This window comes from Callospermophilus lateralis, chromosome 7 (genome assembly GCF_048772815.1).
Source record: "Callospermophilus lateralis isolate mCalLat2 chromosome 7, mCalLat2.hap1, whole genome shotgun sequence".
Lineage (NCBI taxonomy): Eukaryota > Metazoa > Chordata > Mammalia > Rodentia > Sciuridae > Callospermophilus > Callospermophilus lateralis.
Window position 1 is genome coordinate 2,026,875 of NC_135311.1, and position 22,838 is coordinate 2,049,712.

The 22,838-nt window shown below is 37.8% G+C and overlaps 1 long non-coding RNA gene across 1 annotated transcript in view; it reads left to right on the top strand.

Moving 5' to 3' along the window:
* LOC143403652 (uncharacterized) overlaps positions 1-19,710 on the top strand; it is a 30,703-nt gene extending 10,993 nt beyond the window's left edge. Inside the window, exons 2-4 of the long non-coding RNA XR_013091889.1 lie at positions 363-416; positions 5,816-5,851; positions 19,635-19,710. This is a non-coding gene — a long non-coding RNA (uncharacterized LOC143403652). The remainder of the gene's footprint in view (positions 1-362; positions 417-5,815; positions 5,852-19,634) is intronic.
* Positions 19,711-22,838: the final 3,128 nt, after the last annotated feature.

A 22,838-nucleotide genomic window follows, 5' to 3' on the forward strand; every position in this document is an offset into this window, starting at 1 on the left:
TTCACATCTAAGTGCTATGTGGTACAAAACAGCACAGCTCAGGATTGACAGAGCAATGATTCATCCAAGGAACTGACCAGTAGACAGAGAAAGCTTAAGGCACAGCCTCCAAATCCCTGGAAAGATTTGGAGGATCCTATCAAAAGGGGAAATGGCCTTAAGGCGATTACATTTGAATCTCAAAGCACCGAGTACCTTCACAAGAATGGTTACCATTTCACAAGAGATTAAGTATTTTCCTTTCACTCACTTTCCCCTGAGTACCACTGGGGCCCGTGTGGCTGCCCTTGCCCATCCTAGGAGAAAATCAGTACCTCCGTGGTGATGATGTTGACATTCTTCCATTTTCCTTTCATTTCCAGGGGTCTACTCAGAGGCCTGGTCCCTCGTGGGGTTTCTGTCCCTCCCAAGCTGTGGTCAGTAAGCAATTTTCTTCCTTCCCAATATAAATGTTTGCTCCTTGGAGTCATCTCCCCTCCATCCGAGGGTGGAATCTGGGCAAACCCTTTGGAACAGCAGTATCTAAGGTTTTTTTTTTTTTTTTTTTTTTTTTTTTTAAGAAAGAGAGAGAGAGAGAATTTTTTCATATTTATTTTTTAGTTCTTGGCGGACACAACATCTTTGTTGTATGTGGTACTGAGGATCGAACCCGGGCTGCACGCATGCCAGGCAAGCACGCTACCACTTGAGCCACATCCCCAGCCCTCTAAGGTATTTTTCTTAGTGAAAAAGAAAATCTGTCTCCTCCCCAGATTTATTGCTGCCCTTATTGCCATTTCTTCCCTGACAGGTCTCCTGTGGGTAAGCTTTGCTAATGAGGGAACCCAGATAATTAGTAGAGGGAATTGGAGTCAAAGAGAGAAACAGTGGAAGACACCATCCTACTGTCCTATTTAGTATCTGAACAGAACAATAGGCACTCTCCCTGTGGCCTGAGGGAAACAGTAGACCAGAAAAGAGGCAAAAGACAGGACAGAAAGGGGATTAGTACTAGAGGAGGAATAACCAAGGGAGACTCCCCAGTGAAAAATCAGCATTACCCTTGAGAACTATGCCATGTGCCTCCCTGCCCTAAGCCCTGAACTTGAAAAGGCCCCATCTGTCCTTCCTCTGGCCACATCCCTCCCTATTGAATAATGAGTCTGTAGAAGCAGGACACAGGAACTTCTAGAGCTCAAGACTCCTTCCAAGACCACCTGTGGGTGTCCAAGAATTTGGAATTTCCAGCTCAAATGGCCTGAGCCCCTTTCACAGTCTGTGCAGGCCTCTTCCCTCGGCCCCAGGTCTGAAAGGTGAACAGCACCCCTGATGGGCTGGCTCCAAACCACAGCTTCAGGGGTCCAGAAATTCCTAATTTGAACTTGGCATTCTAAGTTGTCTAGAAGGATAAGGATATATTTTATTTCACAAATTATTGGATAATTTTTAAATATTTAGACATATATGATATATGGACCTATGTATCTTACCCCAGATCTCACAATGTTAAGGGTAGGCCTATTTAAAATAAAAAGTGCTTAAGACCAGAGGACTATATATTTAAGGGGAAAATGTGTTTCTCTGCTACTTAGTAAAAGCCCATTAACACTTAGATATTTATTTAAAGCTACTGAGTTATCTTGAAAATTTTCTCTGAAATCCAGTAGACCCCTACCATATCAATATATAAAATCATAATTCTCCAAAGATGTTTGGTGTACCTAACTATTGGAACTTGTTGATTTCTTAGTTTCCAAACAATGGTGTGGTTCCTTCCTTAGAGGACTTATCTGGCTCTGATCTGATCTCTACTAGGGCAGCCCCTCCCAATCTCTTCTTCTCAGCCTGGCCTCAGTCTCCCTCCCTACCCCCCCACCATTTTCATTAGTAGAATTGTAATAAAACAAAAGTCATATTCTTTTAAAAACATAACAATATTTTCTGTTATTTGGGTTAGTTTGTTTTTTAATAGCAAGTGGAGCCAGGTGCCATGGTGCATGCCTGAAATCCCTGTGACGGTGTTATGCTCGAATTCGGGACCCCCAAAGACCACCAGAGACCCAAGATCGATGTAAGCAGCAAAGAGGTGTTTATTGCGAGCTAGCTCGGTCCTCCGTGCGCACACAAAGCAACTGGTGATGCTGAGAGGCCCCGAGCCCAGGGTTTGCAGCAGTTTTATACATTCTTTGGAGAGGGCAGGGACCCCCCATACATCATAGCATCCCTTAGCAAATCATCACACACCGCAGGAAAATCAAATAACAACTCTAAAACATGATTAGCACATTCACTGGCGAGAACAAGTTGGGTAGGGGTGATTGGTCAGTACAAAAGGGGTATTCATTTGAACTGATTGGTTTGAGCCAAGAGGGGTGTACGTGCTGAACTACATGGTTTCCCAACTTGTTATCAACGACCATAAACTGCTGGGAGGGTCATCTGGCATCCCAGGTATTTCCCTGTCTCATGCTGATTGGTGGCTGCTAGGGGGCTGCTATGGGTCCCCACCTAGTCAGGGACACCTGGCACAGCAGATCTCTCCTGTAGATAAACAACTTAGCAGGGTGGGAATGTGCCTAGGAGTGCTCTGTGGGTTTTTCCAAGGACAAAGGCATGTCCCTTCCTTGGACAGGCTTTGCTCTGAGATAGAGGCTGGTTTTTCAACAGGACACTGAGGCAGGAGGATCTCAGGTTTGAGGCCAGCCTCAGCAATTTAGAGAGGCCCTAAGCAACTTAGCCAGGACTTGACTCAAAATGAAAAGGGCTGAGGATGTAGCTCAGTGGTAAAGCACCCCTGGGTTAATCCCCAGTGCCAAAACATAAAATAAAACAACAAATGACTTGGCTTATTTGTAGTCCTTTCTTTAAAACAAAAACAGACAAAAATCAGCTAACAACTATTTTTTTTTTAATGACTCATATTTTTCCCCCTTTGGGGTTATATAATTTTAGAAGGAAACGTATTCCATTTTGCTATATCAAATGGCCTATTGTTAAGGCTTTTGCTGTCTGTTTTTTTCCTAGTGGGAGTGAGGAAGAAGGCAGGCTCAGGTGGGCAGGGTCCTAGAAATGGACTTTAATACCTCCCACAGCAGGTGGGAGGTGTAACAGTGGTCTACTTTATGCTTTGAATATAGCCCTTGCTGCTCTGCCACTGGGACTTATTTTTAAAATGGACATGTTTCTTTCTCCTCTTCTCTCCCTGCTCCTCTCTAATCTCTTTCTTCCCCATCCTAAACAGAGTTACCTCAAGAAATGACTGTCTCCAAATTAACAAGAGAATTACAACTCAGGCAGAACACACAGAATGTAGTAGCCTTTGAATCCCTCTTTAAAACCTCCCTGTTCCCTGGGATGGGAAGAATCACAGCCTCTGGGACAGGGCTGTGTGTGTCCCCTGTGCTTCTCCTTTGCTAACAAAGCAAGCAAACTTCTTTTTCCTTTTTCTCGAAACCATGTCCTTGTTATTGGATTAGGACTGGGAATAAGGACCAGGCTTTCAGTAACAAGGGAATGAATCCAGGGGGTGTGTATAAAACTATATTTGGAGAGGTGAGGCATGGGTTAAACATTAATCTGGAGAAGCAAGATCTTGTCATCTCATCAAGTCTAAGGGTCAAATTCAGAGCCAAAAATAGGAGATGAAGTCAGAGATCAGGAACTCAGTAAACTCAAGTCCATTGGTAAAAGCAGGTATGAGATGAGAGCCCCATGCTAAGGAGTGAAGCAGGTGGAGTCCTGATGCTCCCTATCATGGGAAGAGCAAACTCCAAATAAACCAGGGTCAGATTTAGTAAGAGAAGACACCGCAACACCAAGCACAGTAGAACCAGCTTCTAGTGCTCAATGAATACTCTTCACATGATGAAATGGATTTCTTCACTAGTCAGCAATTTTTATGGGGAATATATAAGATTTATTGAAATATGCATGTTGCTCACGAATTCAGCAGCTTTCCTGAAAAGAAACAGAAGGAACATTTAAAATTCACTAAACTACAGACGCAGTGTTTGCTTTAGACTTTTTCTTGCTACCAAATACATTATCACATTCAGTCATTTAAAAACAACCATTTTCTTATTCTAAAATAAAGGAAAATCTAGTCTCTCTATCTGTCTCTTAATTGTACTTCTCCAGTCTGAGTTCAGAACTCATTATGGAAGTAATGAGTCAGGGTCATTTCCGCAGTCTTCACCTGTGACAAATACTGTGACATTTGCCTCCAGGGTTGAGGAAGCTGATCTGCTGGGAACATGGAAAAGAGCTGTGCACAGGACGCACAGGACGACTCACTTCATGGGTTTCTCTGCGTGACACCCAGCCCCAGCCACAGTGTGTCACCTGGGAGCTCACTGGAAATGCAGACAATAGACTTGTGGGCAGACACAAGTCACATAATGACATCTTATCACCATGTCTCTAAAATAGTCTTCTGAAAACCACTAACTACAGATGGGAGTCTACCCTCTGGGCAAATTGGTTGTGAGTCATTCTCCATTTACCTGCAGTTTCATTCAGCTCTTTAGTATCCCATCAGGTTCATCTTATGTACACACACACACACACACACACACACACACAGGTTCATCTTATGTACACACACACACACACACACACACACACACACACATACACATTTGGGGAGCATACCAGGGATTGAACCCCAGGAGAACTTAACCACTGAGCCACATCCCAGTCCTTTTTTTATATATTTTATTTTGAGACAGGGTCTTGCTAAGTTACTAAGGGCCTCTCTAATTTGCTAAGGTTGGCTTTGAACTTGTGGTTCTCCTGCCTTAGCCTCCCCAGCCACAGGGATTACAGGCGTATACCACGGTGCCCATCCACTGGTATATATATGTTTAAGAACCTAAGAGAAAAAAAGAAAGATCTCAAAGTGCCCTGTTACCAAGGAATCCCTGGGGTTTTGTTTTTTGTTTTCTTGAGGGGTTTGTTTTGTCTGTTTTGGAGGGAGTCCCACTAAATTGCCCAGGCTAGCATCAATCTCCTGCACTCAAGTGATCTTCAAAAGCTCAGGGAGTCTCTTTATTCAGCAGCAGCAATAGGAGCAAACAACATTAGCATCCACCAATATATTATTATTTGCCCCAATTGAGTAAAAACTTTGTCACAATTAAGTGACAGCTGGAAGTGGAGACGTGGGTACTAGAAAAGACAAGAAATTCCTCTTACCTAGTGTATGTTCTGAAAGCAGAATCAGGAAGAACTAACTTCAAAGGCACTGAGGCAAAAATATGGAATTTTAGTCCCTAGAACACTCAGAACCACTATTATCAAAAATGTGAAAGATGGGGCTGGGGATGTGGCTTAAGTGGTAGCGCACTCGCCTGGAATGCGTGCGGCCCGGGTTGGATCCTCAGCACCACATACAAACAAAGATGTTGTGTCCACCGAAAACTAAAGAATAAAAAATATTTAAATTCTCTCTCTCTCCCTCTCTCACTCTCTCTTTAAAAAAAAAAAAATGTGAAAGATAACAAGCCCTGGTAAGGATGCAGAGAAAAAGTAAGCCTGGTTCTCTATAGGGAGTGTAAATTAAAACAGTCACTTTGGAAAATAATATGCAGGTTTCTCAAAACACGAAAAGTAGAATTAGCTTATGATCAGCAATCTCACAACTGGATATATATCCAAAAGAAATTAGTATATCAAAGAGATACCAGAGCTCTCATGTTTATTTTAACGCTATTCTATGAATAGCCATGACATGGAAGCAAATTAAGTGTACCTCAATGAATGAGTGGCTTGTTTTAAAATATGGTGTATATACACGATGGAATTCTATACAGGTTTTCTTTCTTTCTTTCTCTCACAGTGCTGTGTTGGAACAGAGGGCTTCACCACATGCTAGGTGAGTGCTCCACCACTGAACTACACCCCTAGCCCTATACAGTCTTTTAAACAAAGATATTCTATCATGTGTAACAACATCAATGAACCTGGAGGACAATACACTAAGTGAAATAAGTCAGGCACCGGAAAATAAACACTGTATGCTCTCCCTCATATGCAAAATCTAAAAAAGTCCAATTCATAAAACAGAAAGTATAATAGTAGGAAGCTTTGGTAAAACAAAGTTTCAGTTAGACAAGAGAAGTAAGTTTAGAGAACTCATGTATAGTATGTTGACCATAGTTAATAATAATATAGTACATATTTCAAAATTGCTAAAAGAATAAATATTAACATTCTCACCACAAAAAAAAGAATGAGCCAAAGGATATGATCATCAGCTTAATTTAATCTTTTTACAATGTAAACATACATAAAAAGCACAGTATAACCCATAGGTACATATAATTATTTGTGAATTTTAAAAAATTTAGAGTTATAGTAACCTGACAGAGTGACATCAATACTTCCTCCTTCCTCCTATACATGTGAGTGAGTGATGATAATTTTACTACTTTACCTGAGAGAAATCATATTTCCTTTGTCATTTTGACATATCAGATAGTGGTCAGTGCTGAGAACATAAGAAACAATGATTTCTAGTTTTTTTCCACTTCTTGGCATATTAACAAAAACATTTTATAAGCACTTACCTCCATAAGTCAATGGAATAAGTATTTCATTCCACAAGTTCTAGTCTCTGTTTAGCTTTTCTAAGGGCTTATGATCTATTTTAGATTATAAACTGTAAGACTATTGAAGTAGAAACAATTATGTTTTTGTTGTTAAGAGTTAGATGAGTACAAAAAATGCCCAGGTAACCATTTTTCCGGCCAGAGTGTGTCCCTGGTTACTGCCTCTGTATTCCGGGGAATAAAGGATCTCACAAGCTTATGAGGGGACACTATCTTAAAAAGGAAAAGAACAATAAAGAGGATAAAGGATTTGAGCACAAGGTGATAAAGCCTAGCAACAGATGGCTTGATGAAGAAAGCTAAACGGGAAAAAAGACACTCATTTCTATATTACCTTGAGTGTTCTTCTCAGAAATTAAAGAAATCATTCTTAATCTTTTAGGAGTTTATTCTGAGATACATAATAAGAATCATAAAGACATAGAGATAGTTGAAAATGGATGCCTCAATATAGAGAAATAATATCAGCTACCATTTTAGAGTATGCTGTGGGCCAGCAAATGTAAAACTAAAGGACTGGTGATGGTTTTCTTATTTAATCTTCCCAATGGCTCTTTTTTTAACCTAATGATCAATGTTTTATAAAACATCACAATCTTGTCTTCACTCAGTGGTAAAGCATCCCTAAATTCAATCCCCAGTACCAAAAAAAAAAAAAAAAAAAAAAAAACACACACACACAAAACAACAACAACAAAAGAATTCTATTTATATTTGAATTGTGTTTGAAGTGAGATCATTCTCAATACTTGGAAGACTTATGTCCAACAAATAACTATTATAAATAAATGCAATTATGACTCCATTGTTTAAGGATGTTTTAGATTTGTACTTCCAATAGATCAGGAATGAATTTACTAAAGAGTTCAGGAGACAGTGGCACATGACTATAATCCCAGGGATTAAGGAGGCTGAGGCAGGAGGATTACAAGTTTGAGGTTAACCTACACTTAGCAAGACCCTCAGCAACTTAGTGAGACCCTGTCTCAAAATAAAAACAAATAGGACTGGGAGGATAGCCCAGTGGTAGAGCACCCTGGGTTCAATTCCCAGTATCAAAAAGAAAAAAGGAAAAAAAAAGGTCCAGAAATTTTAGCAATTTAACCCAATGTGAGTTCTAAGAACACATTCACAACTGCTTCCAGTAGAGGTTGTTCATTCTTTAAATCTCCATAGTCCCCTGGACAAGCAATTTGGGGGTAGCATTCTCCTGACTTCTCGTTTTTCATATGAAGAAACCAAAGATCAGAAATTTTTGAAACTCACCCTAAATCATATAGCAGGGTAGTTGCCATGGATTCTCCAAAGCCTGTTTATTACCCAATATTATCATCTCTGAAATCTAAAAGTCCATATTCCACACACTGTAATGACCTATCCCTCCAGATGCTCCTTACGCTCTTCACGCTTGTGTTCTAGCATCTGAGCCATCTCAAGTTCAGATGTCTTCCAGCAGCACTTTCCTCCAGGGAAACCTGAGCCCCACAGTCAAACTGTGGGTTACTGGTTCCCTCTTGTCCTTACAGACATAACCCTGAGCTCCTCCTAATCCTGCTCAGGCACGCTGTTTCTTCTCCCACTACATTCTAAGCACAGCTGGAGAAAATCACTCCTGTGGACTGATAACAGTAGACCATTTTAAATGTTAAAAACCACTCTCTAAAGCCTTTGGTCACTATTGCAAACTTTCACCATTATCTCTTTATAACATCACCTTACTCTTTCTTAAAAGATGACCTTGCTTCCCACTTCACAGACAAAATTGAGCCCTTCACGTACATTTGAAGGGATTTCTTTAACCTCAGGTCCTATGTATATAAACCTATATAGAGCTGAATCCACCCAAGTCTTACACAAGTTTCTAGATGAATCCTTTCTTCCCAGCTTAGAGGAACCATCCCTGTGTTCAAAGTTAACTATCCCCATATAGTGCGAAGTCCCATCTCCTCCTTTTTCCTCAGGAAACTTTTACCATTAATGTTCCATTTATCTGCTATATTTTCAATTACTCTCTCCCATTTTACCTTCATTTTAAAATACACAAAACAAAAACCGAACTCATCTCTCTTTCTGCTTTCTGACTGTCATTAACTCAGCAACTTTCCTCCATCACACCATCCACCATGATTTTCTTCCTCACCTATCACCCAGAGCTATGGAGTTGGCCAACCAGGGATTAACGCTCTGAAGCCATGAGCTCAAAATAAACTTTTGCTACTCTTGAAAAGAAAAGAAAAAGAAAACCCAGAAGTTTACACCAAATCTCTTGTTTATACTTCCTCAAATTCCATTTGCTTTTCAAAACACTTGAATTGGACTTCCATTTCCATCAGTTCACTGAAACTGTTCTAGCAAATGTCTGCAACTACTGTAATAACTACTTTTAATGAAAACTATTGTTTATACATTCTATTTTTTATTGAATACAGTTTAAAAATTTTGTTCATGCAGTTATTGCATATTTTCCTAGTTATTAAATTATATAGATGCAGATTATTAGATTTGATTATTATGTTATACTTGTGTTTCTGATGTGAAAGGAAATTTTTTTCTATTTCATTTTCAAAGTGGTTATTACTGGTTTAGAAAAACACATCACTTTTGTATGTTAGCCTGCTCTGATTGGCTCCAATAATTTGCCCATTTGTTTTCTTTTCTATGTAGATCATTATGTCATCTTCAAAAAAAGACAATTTTCTTTTCCAGTATGTACACCTCTTATTGTTCTATATCATCCCATTGGTTTAACTTTCAGTAAATAATGAACAGTAGTTATGAATTCCCTTGTCTGCAAATTCTTCTAAAGTTGCACCATTGGGCTACGATTATAGGTCATAGGTAAAGTGCTTGCCTTGCACTCGTGAGGCCCTGGGTTCAATCCTCAACACCACATAAAAATAAATAAAAATAAAGATATTGTGTTCATCTCAACTAAAAAAAATTAAAGTTTTAAATTAAAAAAAATAAAATAAAATTGCACCATTAACTATACTTATACTTAATTATTATGTAAAGTATATAAGTATATATATATAATGTCTTCATATATATCTTCTTATATATAATGTCGTCATGTATATTAGTAATCTTTTTTTTTTTTTTTTTTATACTGGGGATCCAATCCAGGGATGCTTTACCACTGGGCTACATTCCTACCTTTTTTATATATTATTTTGAGACAGGGTCTTGCTAAACTTTGAGTCGTCCTGGCTCAGGCTTCCAAGTGGCTGGCATTACAAGCATGTGCCACTGCTCCCAGTTACATTAAGAATCTTTTATTGGGGCTGGGGATGTGGCTCAAGCGGTAGCGCGCTTGCCTGGCGTGCGTGCGGCCAGGGTTCGATCCTCAGCACCACATACAAACAAAGATGTTGTGTCCGCCGAGAACTAAAAAGTAAATATTAAAAATTCTCTCTCTCTCTCCCCATCTCTCTTAAAAAAAAAAAAAAAAAAGAATCTTTTATCAAGTTAAAAAATTTCCTCCGTATTCCTTTTCTGCCACGAGTTTTTATTATTTACTCAGGAATGGATGTTGAATTTTATCAAATCCTTTTTATATATCTGTTGAAATTATATTTCTTTTCCCCTTCTGGAGTATCTAGTAAATTTTAGTCATTATTTAATATTAAGCCATTCCTATAAACCTAGAATGAAACCTTGTCATGATGCATTTCTTTTAATGCACTGCTGACTTTATATGCCAATATTTAAGACTTTGCACTTGTATTCATAAGTAAGACCAGCCTATAATATTCTTTTCTGGTGCTAATGTGTACAGTGTGGCTATTCTGCTGCCTTTGCCAGTGTATACACTAAGTGGAGTTCCCTTTTCTTTTCTGTGTCTTTACAATAGTTTAGGTAATAATTATTACTTTTGTCTCCAGTGTTGAAATGTAAACTCCCTGAAGGCAGGAACTGTGTTTGCTCATCATCTGCTAATCTCCCAGCAACTAGAACACAGCCTAACAGTAGGGAGTCAAAAAGTAATGGGTAAATAGATCTCTCCCTATTTATACAAAGGCAGATAGTATCTTTTTATTGGTAGTTGTTTTGTTTTACAATATTCCTTATAATATCAGGAATTGTGTTATAAGTAATATTATTTTGTATTATAGGGAATATTATAGAATTCCTTATTTCCTTTACTATTAGTTTCTTATATGATTTTTTAACAATATGCTTAATTGTGCCTAGCAAGGAAGAATCTAAAGAGTACTTGTGAAGCCCGTTGGGGTGGCGCATGCCTGTAATCCCAGCAACTCAGGAGGCTAGGGTGGGAGGATCACGAGTTCAAAGTCAGCCTAGAGAAGCACTTAGCAACTGAACATGATTCTGTCTCAAAATCAAATATAAAAAAGGACTGGGCATGTGGCCCAGTGGTTAAGCCCCACCCCCCCACCCCCAGTAAATCCCTGGTACAAAAAAAAAAAATGTGAAATAAATTAAAGAAAATTTTAAGTAACTTGAAAGAGCACTGTGCCACCATATTTTAGATGGGGCACGGGGCCAGGCCTAAACAAAGCTTTTCTCCAGTGACAGCCACCTGCCCTGCACCCCTCATTTCGTTCCTCATTAACCTACTCTTGCTGTTTCTGGCTCCATGCTCTCAGCTGTCCCACAGCGCCTGTTAGGCCTGTTCCTCTCCCTTCTACCTCCATAAAATTTACCTGTCCTATTTTTTATTTCCTCAGGGCTTAAGGCTTTACACAGCAATCAGACAAACTAATTTTCATTAAAAGAAAACAGTAATTGGAGAAGCAGGAAATCCTACCCAATAAATGTGCATTTTAATAAAACATTGGGCTTTTTTTCTGATTTTGAAATTCATGCTTATTACAGGAAAAAAAATCACAAAGAAAATAAAAAACACACAAGAAATCTCAGATAAATCATAAAATTTTGGTTTTAATATAGCATAGCAGTTAAGATCCCAGACTCTATTGCCTAAGCTTGAATTCCCACCTCTCTCACTGTCTGACCTTGGGTAAGTTACTTAACCTCTCTCTGTTTCAGCCTTATCATCTGTAAAATAAGGGTTAGTCTTAGTATCTATGATTACCAAGAAGATAAAATTAGTTAACATATGTGCTTAAAACAATCTGTGGGGGCTGGCTGGGGTTGTAGCTCAGTGGTGAACGCTTGCCTAGAACATGTCAATTCTTAGCACCACATATATATAAATAAATAAATAAATAAGTAAAGGTACACTGACAAATTTTAAAAATAAAATAATGGACTGGGGATGTGGCTCAAGCGGTAGCGCACTCACCTGGCATGCGTGCGGCCCGGGTTCAGTCCTCAGCACCACATACATAGATGTTGTGACTGCCAAATACTAAAAAATAAATTAAAAAAAATAAAAATTAAAAAAATAAAATAAAACAATATGTGAACCTTAGTAAGATAAATATTAAGTGTTTGCTATTATTATTTTGGCAAATATCTTCACAGATAGGCAAGGCAAATCAACTGACAGGCAGAAAAGGATCTATCTATAACCACACATACTTCTAAAAAGTATTGGAATCATTCTTTACCTAATTTTTTTTTCTCTCTTTTTTTGCAGTGCCGGAGGTCCAACTTAGTGCAAGTGTTCTACCACTGAACTAAATCAACTAAATCTCTAGTCCCTGTCAGCACTTTTCTTTTCTTTCTTTTTTCTTTTTTTGTACTGGAGATTGAATCCAGGGGCACTCAACCCCTGAGCGTTGTTTATATTATATTTAGAAACAGGGTCTCACTGAGTTGCTTAGTGCCTTGCATTTTTTTTTTTTTTTAAAGAGAGAGAGAGAGGGGAGAGAGATATTTATTTTTTAGTTATCGGCGGACACAACATCTTGTTTGTACGTGGTGCTGAGAATCGAACCCGGGCCGCACGCATGCCAGGCAAGCGCGCTACCACTTGAGCCACATCCCCAGCCCCAGTGCCTTGCATTTGTTGAGGCTGGCTTTGAACTCACAGTCCTCCTGCCTCAGCCTCCCAAACTGCTGGGATTACAGGCGCACGCCACCACGCCCAGCAATACTTTTCTTATTTATTTTTTTATTTTTGTTTCTTTTTATTTATACATGACAGTAGAGACTATTTTTACTATTCATACAAGCACAGAATATATTTTATTCTAATTAGGATCCAGTCTTATAGATGTACATGATGGTGAGATTCACTATGGTGTATTCATATATGTACATAAGTTTTATTTACTTTTGTCACTTAAAATTACACAATAAGTATCTTCCCACATTTTAAAATTTTTCAACCGTTGATGTTTCAAATGGTAAGTTTGTAGGCAGAATTTAGACTCTGTCTTTTCTTGGCCAGAATCGTGTTTTATAATTTGAATTTTAATGCTTTTGGGTGGAGCTTAAACTCTTAAGTTACAACAATTCTTACCACTTCCTATTGTCTAAACAGCAAATAAATCTAAAGACTTTGAGGTATTTTACTTTCAAACATGATTTTTAGTAGTTGTATATTATTTCCTCCTACGACTAGACAATTCTTAACTAATTTCTATTATTACACATTTAACTTGTCTATAATGCTAGGAAGAACATCCATTTTAAAAAACCCTCTTTAGATATCTTTATATTTTTTCTACAGCTCTTTTCCTTAGAGAACTTTCCAAAAAGTAGAAATGCTGGGTCAAAGTTTGAATATTATTTATTTCCTTATTTATTTGTACTGGGGATTGAACCCAGGGGTGCTTAACCATTGAGCCACATCCCAATTCTTTTTTATATTTTTATTTAGAGACAGAGTCTCACTAAGTTGCTTAGGGCCAAAATCTTTAAAACATATTGCTTAGTTGCCTTATAAAAAACTGTATTGCTTTATACTTCCTGTAGCCATTGCCTTGAGCAATTACTGATACTGGTATTATCAGTTTTTTAACTTTTGCCAAGAAGAGGTCTATTTCTACAATAATATACATCTCTTAAATATGTCCTATTGAGGACAAAATATTTCCCCACCCTTAGCCTCTCAAACTCATTCTTTTCTCTGCTGCCCAGACAACTAAGTAGAAGATAAGAATCTTAGCTATATCCTTAAATGACCTCCAAGATTACTCAAGTGTCTCTATACTGCGAAGAATTTGCCAGTGGTAAATAACAGGAGTAAGATACGGAATATCTTTAGTCTCTGGTAACCTCTATCATTAAGGTATAAAATTAACATTAATGTAATTACTACTGTTAATGTTAATAAAAGCAGCACTTATCATCTATGCTGACTTTCCTATGTTTATTAATCCTCGGAATAAACCTTTAGATCAGTATTATCAGTATTATAATAGACAAAACTAAGGATCACACGGGTTGAAGAAGCTTGTGTAAAAGTATATGACAAAAAGCAGTAAAGCCAGAATTCAAGCTCAGGCTAATTTAATTCCAAAACCACAATACTAAATGGCTCTATGCATATTATTATTACTAATAGGCCTCTTTCATTTAGCGCTTTTACTTCCTCAAAAGGCTTTCATACACTTAGTTCGGCCCTGATAATAAGTCTGTAGGATATAATTGAGAGGTATTAGAACTAATTTCTAGATTATGTCAGTAAGCCAAAGTTTGTTGCAGTATACAGTAATAATAAATACAAAACCTCTAGTGTCTGTTGTTTTCCATTAAGGTCATAATCAGTATCATATTTACAGTTAGAACATAAAAATTACTTCCATAAGCACTTTGAGTTAGATAGAGAGGACAGTCCTATAGATTTTCCACTCGGACTTCTTTTAGCTGCATCAGGAATGCCAAATACAGAATTATGACAGGAGTTCTGGCCTACTCCAACCCATCCTCATTCAGCAAGTTTGTTCTTTTTCTGTTTCTGCTCCCAGCTGACAGAGCTACTTTTAAAAAAAGAAATCATTTCTGCAAACACATTTGAAGCAGCTCATCCCTCTGGCTTTTAACAGAATAGGACTCTGACAGAATAATCTAGAAATTGTTTTCCAATGCTCAAATAAAAGTGCTTGAGTTTTTACTATTGGGGGAGGGTGTTATGCCATTAGATTAAACAAAAAATATAAATATCTGTGTAGGTTTTGGCTTTGCCAAAATACCAGATTTTGGACATTGCAGCTTTTGGACTTCTGGGCATTTAAAAATGCTCATATGCTTTAAAGTACCATAAGCTTCATTGCATAATTAATTTTAGAAGCTTTCTTCATAAAAATCAACACCTGTTTCTTTATTCTTAATTTGTTTCCTAATGAGTGATAAATTTGAGATAGAATATTCCAATTCAGGGCAAGCTTGGGAAAGTTTGAGCCCAGGGAATGAGTGGGCATAGCAGCAGAAAGAAAGATAGCCTGGGGACTAACACCTGAGTTTAAGGGACAGAAGGGGAACACCGAGTGCAGGTGTGGGTTGTATGGGTACCCTCACAAAATATAGTGACATTTAGAACACCTAATATCCTCTCACACAGAACTGTCAGCTTCCTGGGTTCCAGTCTCTAGAAAAAATACAAGTAATATGCCAATCTCTATCCTGATTATGGGAGTTACCAAATGTTATGTTTCTACTGCTTCCTTTAAATGTGCATCTCTTAGATGAGCATGGTGGTGCACACCTGTAATTCTAGCGACTCAGAAGGCAGGAATATTGCAAGTTCAAGGCCAACCTCAGCAACTTATCGAGACCCTGTCTCAAAACATAAATAAAAAGGGCTGGAGATGTGGCCCAGTGATAAAGTGCCTCTGGCTTCAATCTCTGGTACCTAAATAAATTTATATCTCTTTTATGGTTGCAATAAAAATACATGCTCAATTAATGTTACCACTGTGTGCCAATGACAGTGCTAGGAAAGGATTTCTCATTTTTACAGTGCACCTGCAGAATAGTCAATTATATCTTCCATTGGGCAGTTGGAAACACTGGACCCAGTGAGTCAAGTCACATAGCTTGTGAGGGAATAAAGCTAAGACCGGGATTCTGGTTGCTTCAGGTTCAAAGTCAGTCTTTTCATGACCTCATTTTATTTCCTGACGATATATCTTTGTCTGCTAATTGCTCATATATTGTTTTGTTATGAAACTTGACCATGTTACTACATGGTCTTCATCATTGATCTTGTGATTGTTCAACATTCCAAATGAGGTAGGCAGGCTCGTAGGAAGAAAGAGACCCTTAATAGATGGAGACCCAGAATTATGAGAGATCAGCCATGCTTGTCTTTAATTAGATGAACACAACCTCCAGCATATGCTTGTACCAGATCAATCAGAACAAAAACATAATCAATTTAATTGACACCAGATTCAAAGACCTACACAATGTGCTCACAAGTGATTTATAGCTAGATAACTTAACCAAGAAGAAATATTCTGAACCCCAAATATCAAATAATTGAAATGAGATTTGATTTTCAAAAAAGCTTGCCTGAGAACTTGCACATTTCTTCCCAGGAAAATCATCTTCTCTGAGAGGTGAAGGTTATCTGCACCCTCTGCCTTTGGAGTGTGTATGTCTTTGTCATCTTTTAACCAGTCTTTATTGTGTCTTGCTTTCAATGCATCCTAAAATTCTTTTCAGCAGCATAAATCAAGAGCTCTACCAGCTGAGTCAAGGTCTCCTCAAACCTCTATCTGGTGACACAAAAAGTGAAACCATGGGGCTGGGGATGTGGCTCTGCGGTAGAGTGCTCACCTAGCATATGCAGGGCTCTGGGGTCGAGCCTCAGCACCACATTAAAAAAGTAAATGAATAAAATGAAGGTATTGTGTCCAACAACAACTAAAACAAAATTATTTTTTTAAAAAAGCGAAGCCATGATTATATAATCAATTAATTTCCCATTTCTGATACTTTTAGGATGATAAATAAAGCTACAATGCATTTGGGAGTGGGGGTACTGGGAATTGAACCCAGGGGCACTTAACCACTGGGACACATCCCAAGCCCTTTTTTGTACAGGGTCTCACTAAATTGTATAGGACCTCACTAAGTTGCTGAGGCTGGCTTTGAACTCGCAATCCTCCTACCTCAGCCTCCTGAGCTGCTGGGATTACAGGCATGAGCCACCTGCTTATAGTGAATGTTTTAAAAACTGTTTTAATAGAATGGTCCTCAAAGTTGAATCCAGGGGAAAAAAAACAGTATGAAATTCAGATCTACTTTCAGACTAGGCTCAGTGGCTCATGATTCGGGCGGCTAAGGCAAGAGGATCTCAAGTTTGAGGACAGACTCAGCAATTTAGTGAGTCCCTAAGCAACTTAGTGAGACTGTATGTCAAAATGAAAAGAAAAAGGGCAGGGGATGTAGTTCAATGGTAAAGTGCCACTGGGTTCAATGCTTAATACCAAAATAAAAAAAAAGAAAAGAAAAAAGCTTTCAGGTGATTTCCATATTGATTAAAATCATTGATTCATCTTACTTAGTGAAAAAAAGAATACTTATCCCAACTTATCAATATCAGCAACACATAAAAAATAATTGGAAGTTATGCATGTCTTTAGTTCAGTTTTAGAACTGAATTATTCATCTGATAAGATTTATATGCAAGTAACATAAACTGTTACCTTGGATAACAAAGTTATTATTATTAATTATTGATTATTAATTTACAAGTTAGATATGTTTTTTACCTATGGCTATTTTCAAGCATATATGAAAAATAAGAGCTAGCAAAAGTAACTTTTGGCAATAAAGACATATATCTCTAAGAACAAAGAAGATGGGAGAATAGATTGAACAACAACAAAAATTTTGAAGTTGGATAGTAAGTATCTAATTTAGCAGATGATGTATTATCATACAGATGCCACCTTATCATAAATTTTAATTCTTTAAATTAAAAATGCATGAAAAAACAAAAATATATGAATATTTGTTAATCTTAAAAATTAAACACTCTGAGTATACTGTATAATATATAGTTTTTTTAAGAGAGAGAGAGAGAGAGAGAGAGAGAATTTTTTAATATTTATTTTTTAGTTTTCAGCGGACACAACATCTTTATTTGTATGTGGTGCTGAGGATCGAACTCAGGCCGCACACATGCCAGGTGAGCGCACTACCGCTTGAGCCACATCCCCAGCCCGAATACATGGTTTTGAACATTATTTTTCTCTTACTATGACTGAAGTTCAATTTGCTTTTTTTGGCAGGGTGCTGGGGATTAAACCCAGGGCCTCACACATACTAGGCAAACACTCTATTACTGAGCTACATCCCCAGCCCTTTATCCTGCTTTTTAAAATTTTCTTTTACATTAGCAAAGATCTCTGCTGTTAAATAGCAGCAGTCACAACAGGCATTCTTGTCTTATTCATGAAAAGGCTTCTAATATTTCATAATAAAGTGTAATGTTTAATTAAGTTTTTAAATAGATAGCCTTTATTAAATTAAGGAAATCTCCTTTGTCTACTTATAATAGTTTTCATTAAGAGTGGGAGTTAAATTTTATCAAGTTTTTTTCAGTATTTTAAATAATTATCTTTTTATTCTTTTTTTAAAATTTTTTTAGTTTTCAATGGAACTTTTTATTTTTTATTTATTTATATGCAGTGCTCAGAATCTAGCCCAGTGCCTCACACATGGTAGGCAAGAGCTCTACCACTGAGCCACAACCCCAGCCCTATTCTTTATCTCTCAGTATAGTGAACATATTCCCTATTGTCACTTATATTACTGAGATTAATCTTGATTAGTTAGGATTAGTCAATTCAACAAATATGTATGTACCTAATATATGCAGGTTCTGTTCTCGTCAGTTGGCATGTATTAGGGAACGGGCAATGATTCTATCCCAATGGAGTTTATATTCTATAGTCATCTATGATCTATTTTTCTTTTAACCCATTGCCAAATTTAAATTGCTAATATTAGACTTAGTGTTTTTATATTTACATTCATAAGTGAGATTGATTTAAGTTATATTTCTTTGTTTTTGCTTTTATGATTGACTTCCCTTTCAAGATTAGGCTAACCTTAAGGAAATATATTGCTGAGCACCATGATACACCCCTATAATCCCAATAGCTCCAGAGGCCAAAACAGGAGGATTGCAAGTTCAAAGCCAGCCTCGGCAATTTAGCAAGACCCTGTCTCAAAATTAAAATAAATAAAAAGAGTCACTGGGGCTGGACTGTGGCTCAGTGGCAGAGCACTTGCCTAGCATGTGTAAGGCACTAGGTTTGATCCTTAACACCTCATAAAAAAAGTGAAATAAAGGCATACTGTCCACCTACAACTATTAAAAAAATTTTTTAAAAAAGGAACCGCTGGTTTGATTCCTGGTACCAATAAAAAAAGAAAGAAATATATTGCAAGTGTTCCGTTATTTTCTATGCTATAGGAATATAGAAATAACTGATAAATTTCTTAAGAGGTTTTCTATAACTCACCCATAAAGCCACCTAGGCCGGGAAGATTTTTTTAATTAAAAAATATTTTAAATTGTGATTTTTAAAATTGTTGTAAAACACATAAAATTTACCATCTTAATTTTCCCCTCTTGGGTGGTGGGAATTGAACCAAATACCTCAAGTTCTCTACATCTGAGCTGCATGTCCAACACCCTTAACCATTTTTAAGTGTATAGTTCAGTAATATTAATTATATTCATATTGTTTGGTTTATTTTCCTCTTAAATTATTTTTACTATCTTTTAAATTGTTTCTATAGATTTTGTTTATTAGTTCTCTACCTCTTTTTGAGTCAATTTGGTTTCTATTATCCCAGAAATTTCTGATTCACCTAGATTTTTAATGTATTGATCTTAAATAATATCTAATACTTTCTTATGCTTTAAATTTTTTCCTATTATGTACTCCCCTTTTTTTTTCCTTTTCATGTTTTTATATTTTTCTCCTTTTCCATCTTTTTTTCTCTTTGCATCAGGCCTGCCAAAGATTTATCTATTTGACAGTTACAAAGAATCAGTTTTTTAATATAGTAATTAAGTCATCTTTTCTCTCTCTCTCTCTTTTGGGAGAGGGGGTGGAGGAGTCTTGGGAATTGAATCCTGGGGAGCTTTACCACTGAGCTACATCCCCAGCCCTTTATTTACTTACTTATTTATTTATTTCGAGACAGGATCTTGCCAAGTTGCCCGGGCTGACCTTGAACTTGTGAGTATCCTGCCTTAGCTTCCCCAGTCTCTGGGATAACAGGTGTGTGCCATCATGCCTGCTCAAATACACTTTTGTTTAAAATGTTTTTATTTTATTTATTCATATGCAGTGCTGAGAATCCAACCCAGGGCCTCACACATGCTAGGCAAGTGCTCTACCATTGAGCTACGACCCCAGTCCTCAAATACTTTTTATTGTTTGTTTTCCACCACCTCATTAATTTATGCTTTTATTTCTTTTGATGATATCCTTCAATGTTTTTCAAGGGTTGTTGATGATGTTCTTTGCCTAGCTTATTGAGTTTAATGTGTGGTTCATGGAAAAATCAATCTCTCTCTTTCTAGAGTGAAACACTAGTGCATTTCTAAAGCCATACATTTTTTAAAATACCACTTTCTGTACACTTAAAGGTTTAGCTTTGTAATGTTTTCAGTGTTGTTTTAAATTTCAATTTCTATTTACACTTTAATTAAAGAGTTATTTACAAAGGATTTTTTTTTTTTTTTTTTTTTTTTTTTTTGGTACTGGGTATTGAACCCAGGGCCTTGTGTGTACAAGGCAAGCACTTTACCAACTGAGCTATATCCCCAGACCTACAAAAGTTCTTATGGCACTATATACTTTTACCCCAACTCTCTTTTCCACCCAGAGAATCAGTCCCCCACCTCAGGGCAGACACTCTCTAAACTAGCCCCCTCCACTGAGCTAAAGATGAGCATGCCTTCTGCAGCTGGTGGTCCCCAGACACTCACTTCACCCTGCTCCACCTGTCTTTATACATCTCTTTCCTGGCCCCACTGAGGCCCTAAGGTAAGGAATTCAGAGATCTGTTATTACCATATTTTGAAACAATGATTCTCAAAAGGAGGTTCAGAAAACTTTGCATTAGAATCACCAGCGGTATTAATTTAAAGCATTGTTTCCTGAATCCCATCTCACATCTATTATGTCTGATTGAACTCAGAGGCGCTTAACTACAGAGCCACATGCCAGCCCTATTTTGTATTTTATTTAGAGACAGGGTCTCACTGAGTTGCTTAGTGCCTCGCCTTTACTGAGTGTGGCTTTGAACTCCAGTCTCAGCCTCCTTAGTCGCTGGGATTATAGGTGTGCCCCATTACACCTGGCCCCAATCCTTTTTACATTTTATTTTGAGACAGGATCTTGCTAAGTTGCTTAAGGTCTCACTAAATTGCTAAAGCTGGCTTTGAACTCATGATCCTCCTGCCTCAGCCTCCTGAGCCACCGGGATTACAAGTTTGTGCCACCATGCCTGGCTCTATTATGTCTTTTGGGGTAGGGCCCCAGAACTTCCATTTTCTTTTTTTTATTGGTTATTCAAAACATTACAAAGATTGCAGAATCACATCGGTTACACATCCACATTTTTACATAATGCCATAATAGTAACTGTTGCATTCTGCTACCTTTCCTATCCTCTACTATCCCCCCTCCCCTCCCCTCCCATCTTCTCTCTCTACCCCATCTACTGTAATTCATTTCTCTCCTTATTTGTTTCCCATTCCCCTCACAACCTCTTATATGTAATTTTGTATAACAATGAGGGTCTCCTTCCATTTCCATGCAATTTCCCTTTTCTCTCCCTTTCCCTCCTACCTCATGACTCTGTTTAATGTTAATCTTTTCCTCCTGCTCTTCCTCCCTGCTCTGTTCTTAGTTGCTCTCATTATATCAAAGAAGACATTTGGCATTTGTTTTTTAGGGATTGGCTAGCTTCACTTAGCATAATCTGCTCTAATGTCATCCATTTCCCTGCAAATTCCATGATTTTGTCATTTCTTAGTGATGCGTAGTACTCCATTGTGTACAAATGCCACATTTTTTTTTATCCATTCATCTATTGAGGGGCATCGGGGTTGGTTCCACAGTCTAGCTATTGTGAATTGTGCTGCTATGAACATTGATGTGGCAGTATCCCTGTAGTACGCTCTTTTAAGGTCTTCAGGGAATAGTCCGAGAAGGGCAATAGCTGGGTCAAATGGTGGTTCCATTCCCAGCTTTCCCAGGAATCTCCATACTGCTTTCCAAATTGGCTGCACCAATTTGCAGTCCCACCAGCAATGTACAAGAGTACCCTTTTCCCCACATCCTTGCCAGCACTTGTTGTTGTTTGACTTCATAATGGCTGCCAATCTTACTGGAGTGAGATGGTATCTTAGGGTGGCTTTGATTTGCATTTCTCTGACTGCTAGAGATGGTGAGCATTTTTTCATGTACTTGTTTATTGATTGTATGTCCTCCTCTGAGAAGTGTCTCAGAACTTCCATTTTTAACAAGCTGAATCTATTCTAGCACATTGAAGTAACAATCATTGCTCAGAGTGACACACAATATGCTTTAGGAAAGTTCAGAGCAATCCAACTGGGTAGAAAGGTCTTAGGAATCGTGTCATGTAAAGAATACTGTATTGGGATTGGGGTTGTGGCTCCAGTGTAAAGCATATACTTCTGATCTATGCTTGAGGCACTGGGTTCAATACCCAGCACTCTTCCCCTCAATCCCAACCCTTTCATCACCACCCAGCAACAACAAAAATTTTGTGTCAAAGGAAACTAAGATGTTTAAAGCTAGAAAAAAAAGACTTGGTGGGCAGAAACCAAGATGCCACTTGTGCAAAAGGTCCTTTAAATTTATTCCATAAAGTTTTCAGAAGGTTAAGACAAAAATGTAAAAATTGGTGATCAGTTTTGTCTCTAAAGTAAGGAACAGATTTCCAACAATTTAAGCTCTTTAAAACTAGAATAAGGTTCTTGTAAATTAGTGAGTTCACCCCATCTGAACAAGCAGATAATGAGTGACTTACGCCAGAAAGAGGTTGAAAAGGGACTTTTACAACAGGCTAGGTGATGTCTATGTTCCTTTCTGTTGGGATAAACAGTGCCTAGAAAGATTTGTTCCAAGCAGGTGAGATAAGAAGAACTCCAAGGAATGTGATAATGAAGAAAATTTAGAAGGGAAACTGGCCACGTTCCTTGTCTCCAGTGTTTAGGGTGGGGGTCAAAGCAGAACAATCTTGGTTGTAAAGTAAAAGAATATACTCGTAAAAAAATGAAGAAATCCATCTGCACAGTGGGTGTGCAACCTGTTTTATATTCTCCCCCTAATGTGGGGACGGGGCAGCCCTCCATATCATCCTGGCCTGCTG